Genomic DNA, 6,000 nt, shown 5'->3' with positions numbered 1-6,000 from the left:
GGGGAATTTACTTAACAAAGAACTGAAAAGAATTCTTCTATCGCTACCATACAAAGGACAGTCTACGATAAAATGTACTTCGTCTTCTACTTTACCTAGACTGCAAAAAATTGGCAGATTCTTTGCAATTGCGGTTATGTCTTCGAGGGCAATAAACCAAACTTATCATTTGCAAAGTTTTCTAACAGTAAAGGAATCACTGCTAAGTAAAAAGAAATTTGTACAGTTACTTTCAAAATGTTCCTGAATTATAGAAATAAATTCAAACATGTTCAAATTTTTTAAAAACTATTCGAACAATTTAGAACTTGTGAATATTATCTTTATTATTCAAAACTAGTTCAATGTTACCAAGTCACCGCAAGAGTTTCTGAATAGGATTTTGATTATGCTTGAAGTTTATCAATAATACAAATCCTATCTAAAAACACATTGAATAAAGTCTACATGGAAAAGTCATCGTGTCAAATCCATGTCTATTCACAGTTCAGTAAGGCAGCAGCCTTTAAATAATGACGTTAGTAGATATTGAAGTCCCGTCAATGTAGAATGGTTATCTTGGCAAAACTCCCAGAACAAGAGTACTTTATTTACTGCCCCGGGCATAACCAGACGCAGGAAGTACTAAGTCTTCGTTTAGTCTATTGTGCTCCGTAGACCTTACGACTCTTTCGAAGTGTGCCAGTGGGTCAAAGGGCAAGCAAGCTTTACTTACTTCCCATTTTGAGAATGAAGCAATAACCCCGGACTTAAATGTCTTTCCTAAAAGTTTACTTTCTTAAACTAGATTTGGTGACTTTGTTGACTTAGAATCTCAACTTTAAGTTACTTCTGAAGTTTTGAGTGTGTTGTTGGCTCTACCTCAAAATACATACATACATGTATAGAGCACTGGTGTGTTAGGGTTTCACCTCAGAAATGGTGGGTGGATGCGTGATGCTAGGGCCCCATTCGCAAAGCGGGGCCCGACCGGGTAGCTTGTAGGAAGGAAAAATACGATATAAAAGATATCAGAACACACAAAACGTAGAAACACTACTGAATAGTATCATCAGGTTGGTAAGTCTCTGAACAAAAATATTATTTTTACACAACCATAGTTGCATTGTCTTTTGATCGATACTTGTGTATGCGTTACACTTCTGTACGTTTGGGACCGCAAAGTGATGTCATCTCCTGTGATTGTACATATGTAAATATTTTGCGTTTGGGAATGCATCTCATTATATATAAACAGCAACACCTGTGCTGCATTGCTATGTCAACCAGTCAGAATTGCCTTGAAGAAGGTGACAGATGGTCACCGAAACCTCTTGATTGTGTAAATAAAATAGTATTTTTATTCATTACTCCTATCCTTACCATACCATACAAAACATACATTGGCTTCAGAATGGAACCCTAGCAACAAGGTACAGTTGCATGCAAAATTATTCACCCCACTTCACATTTTGGAAATAATAGGGCAAAAGTCGAGATTTATTTCATAGTTCATCCAAAATTGCAACTTTCACACAAAAAGCAGGTTGCAAAATTATTCACCCCCCCCCAAGAGTACTTTGTGCAGCACCCGGAAGTTGCAAGGTTATCTGTCCAACTACTGTGCACAAATGTTACTGCTTCAGTACTAAGGACAGGGCATTTCCACACAGAGGTCAAGTTTCCATTAAAAAAGCTTTTGTGGTGTTAACTTTCAATGGTCATTTTTGTTGATCAAGATTTTTAAAAGTTGTTCACGATATGTGCCAGTATAAGGCGTGACTAAAACATCTACATGTCTTTAGTACTTCGTGCAGTACCCCTTTAGCTGCAATGACCTGGTGCAAACGGGAACGATAGCCTGTCACAAGCTTCTGGCAGCTCAATTTGGGAATTCTGCCCCGTTTCTCGTTGGTTATTGTCTCCAGCTCAGCAACGTTCTGAGGTCTACGTGGCGCAACAGCTTTCTTCAGATCCCACCAGAAATTCTCCATTAGGTCTGGAGACTGTGATGACCACTCAAGAACCTTCCAGTCTCTTTCTCTAACATGGCTTGAAGCCTTTGTGGATTTTGATGGGTGTTTGGGGTCATTTTTTCCCTGGAAAGTCCAATGACGCCCCAGCTTCAACCTCTTGACTTTGTGACATTCTTGGCCAGAATATTAAAGTGCTTGTTTGAATCAGTGATGCCTTAAATACGCTGAATATTTCCAGTACCATTAAAAGCAAAACACCTACACAGCACCTCAGACCCACCACCATGCTTCACACGCACAATAAGCAGGGTGTTCTTCTCCGCGTACGCGTTCATTCTTCCTGTGAGACACATATCTCTGACCCAGAGGACTGAAAAGGTAAAGCTTTGTTTCATCAGTCCATATAACAGTGTCCCAAAACGTTTGTGGCATTAACAGGTTGGTTTGAGCATACTGGAGGCTTCTTTTCTTGTGGCATGGTTTCAGCAATGGTGTGGGTCTTGGAGTCCTGGCATTGAGTCCTTCAGCATGAAGTAAGTGGCATACTGTGTCCACTGAAACATCAGTTCCTCCTGCAGCCAAATTGTTTTTCAGGTCCTTTGCAGTGAGACTGGGGTCCTTGTAGACCTATTTTCTCATGAATCTTACTGTGGCTGCTGAAATTCTGACCTAGAATGTCACCAACAGGTTGAAGCTGGGGCGTCATTGAACTTTCCAGCAAGACAATGACCCCAAACACCCATCAAAATCCACAAAGTCTTCAAGCCAGGTTGGAGAAAGAGACTGGAAGGTTCTTGAGTGGCCATCACAGTCTCCAGACTTAAACCCAATTGAGAATTTCTGGTGGGATCTGAAGAAAGCTTCATTGCCGGCTAGAAGTGGGACAGAATTTCCAAAGAGAGCTGACAGAAGTTTGTGACAGGCGCCGGCTATCGTTCCCGTTTGCACCAGGTCATTGCAGCGTAGGAGTGCTGCACGAAGTACTAAAGACATGTAGATGTTTTAGTCACGGCTTATTCTGGCACATAACGTGAACAACTTCTAAAAATCTTGATCAACAAAGTTGACCATTGGAAGTTAACATCACAAATGCTTTTTTTATGGAAACTTGACCTCTGTGTGGAAAGGCCCTGTCCTTAGTACTGAAGCAGTAACAATTGTGCACAATTGTTGGACAGATAACCTTGTAGACAGATGAATAGTTAGATGGGTAAAATGTGTATATTTCCCTCATGGCGCCTATGGTTTTCTCCAGTGTGTAGTTACGCCAACGTCTCCTATTCAACACACAGGTTCCAATTACACGACTGACTTATCTATGTTTATAATGGCATGTTGTACAAAGAGGGGTGCGTTTTTGTCATGTGGCATTGTCCGCCCACCTAGTAATGGACAAAGTTTTGCCTCTCTAGTTTGAGACAAATAGAACATAACATCCAGAAGACGAGGGGAAAAGAACAAGAACAGTGTAACACTGCTGACGACGTTTCTATGGTGAATAAACGGTTTAAATTAGTTTAAACGGTCCAAACAAGCAAGCCTCGGCTTGCGAAGATGGCAATTGATTGCACTTTTGCCAACACATCGCCGGAAAAGGGTTTTGAAACACATATAAGTTGTGCTGGAGAAAAGCCTAATGCCCACTTAACGGACTAACTACGCCGGCTTAAGGGAGAATAATAGGCCGCAAAAGTATGTCATCTGTCCGCCCTCGGAGAGGTAAATGTTAGCCTTCTTGCGGAATGACTCTCACGGCCAATTATTTGCCATGTTTTTGCCAAATTCAACTATCAATACCCACAAAAAGGCCTGGTGACGGCTACTTACGAATCTCGGTTTAACATGTAAACGTGTGATTAACACTTGTACGTTTTCCAGAAGTTACCCATTGTCCAACTTTGTACTCCTTGTATTCGTTGCCCACGTTTTGAAACATGTTTCCAGAAGTTGCATTATTTTCGTCTTTGTACCCCGAGGTACTCGTCGCCCACCTTTTGGAACATGTGGTGTGTTTGACCTTTCGGAACTGTCAGATCAAAGGCAAGACCGAAAACTTTCATGCACCAACTAATCCAATTAACTAGAACCTTTAGGGCCAACAACCTTATGATCTAAAAGATCAAGGGATACGAGTACGCACTGATGCCCTAGAGATGATTACTTTGCTAACCGACAGTGACGTATAACAGAAAAAAACATGTATGTGGCTGGAAAGACACGTGCATTTTCTTTGCAAATATGATAATCAAATGCATTACAATCTGTCAATAACTGTTTAACAAGTAACACCGTGAATAGTTTCATCAGGTTGGTAAGTCACGGAATAAAAAGATTCTTTTTACACAACCAAGAGATATATTACACCGACTTTTCGTTGACCATCTGTCACCTTCTTCAAGTACGTTTGGGACCGCATAGTGATGTCATCTCCTGTGATTGTACATATGTAAATATTTTGCGTTTGGGAATCTCATTATGTATAAGCAGCAACACATGTGCTGCATCACTATGTGAACCGGTCAGAATTGCCTTGAAGAAGGTGAGAGATGGTCACCGAAACGTCGGTGGAATAAATCTCTTGGTTGTGTAAAAAGAGTCTTTTTATTCGAAGAGGTCTACTGTTGGCGAGTTTGCCGTAAGAAGATGTCTAACAGGTTCTTTGTGATGCGAGACGTTAACGGCGTTACATAAGGATCACACAGGCTAACGACTTGGAGATGTCAGAAAATTGATTTTTGCTCTTCAACAACAAGGCTCTCTTTTCACTAGGGTTTCCCTGTGGTGTAGTGGTCTGCGCTTATGTTACTTACCACATCTGGTTCTGATTACTTGGAACCAGAAGGCACAAGTTCAACTCCAGGGTAGGACACCTCTGGACCAGAGGCGCATTGACTCATACTATATAAAAATGGTACATACTTATGAAACAGTATGGCAGTTAAACACACTTCACTGCCAGTGGACTAGCCCCCTGCTGCAGTGATTGCACCACAGTGTGGCCCAGGGCTATGAAACGGGGATGCGCACCGCCCTATACACCTTATGGTGTGCGAGGATTTTAACTAACTAACTAACTAACTGCTTTCATGACTGAAATATCATGCAAAATGTGAAAATACGACTAAAATGACCAAAAGGCACAATTACAAAGCGGAAAGGGATTTTGTTCTTTGCCTCTGAATTTCTTTGAGGGTTTGTCAAATTTAGGTCACAGCACGGTTGCAGCGAGGTCACATCCCTGGCGGAATGGAGGAGTATAAGTTGTATGCTACATACGAATTGAGTGTATTCGCAACTACTCGAAATTCCAGGAAATCCGTCCATGTGGCAAAGGGATCAAACGAGTAAACACCCCGCTTAATGTACACTAAAAGGGTTGACATAAGAAAGGTATTAATGGTTGATAGATGGAAAAACGTGTTTCAGGAAAAAAGGATGATTGCAAATGACTGGGATGCCCAACTAGCCTATTACAAAGGGCTAGCTAAAACAAAATAAAACGAAACGAAATTAAATAAAATGAAATGAAATAATATAAATTAAAATGAAATGAAATAAAATGAAATGAAACGAAACGAAACAAAAGAAAATGAAATGAAATGAAATAGAATAGAATAGAATAGAATAAAATAAAATGAAATGAAATAAAATGAAATAAAATAAAATAAAATAAAATAAAATAAAATAAAATAAAATAAAATAAAATAAAATAAAATAAAATAAAATAAAATAAAATAAAATAAAATAAATGAATGAATGAATGAATAGATGGATACATAGATAGATAAATAAATAGATAGATAAATAAATAAGTAAATAAAATGAGATGAGATGAGATGAAATAAAATGAAATGAAATGAAATAAGATAAAATAGAATAAATGAGATCAGGTGAAATACATGTATAGTTTGAGGTCAACAAAACGTCTTAGACAATATTTCAATATTTGTTCTGCGAGAGCAATGCTACAACGGCACGTGGTAAAAGAAATGTAGCTGTTGTAATCATTGTGAAGAATGTTCATGACATTTCTAAATCTAAAGAA

Source organism: Branchiostoma lanceolatum, chromosome 16 (genome assembly GCF_035083965.1).
Source record: "Branchiostoma lanceolatum isolate klBraLanc5 chromosome 16, klBraLanc5.hap2, whole genome shotgun sequence".
Lineage (NCBI taxonomy): Eukaryota > Metazoa > Chordata > Leptocardii > Amphioxiformes > Branchiostomatidae > Branchiostoma > Branchiostoma lanceolatum.
The sequence above is the reverse complement of the archived record's forward strand: the minus strand, read 5'-3'. Positions refer to the sequence as shown.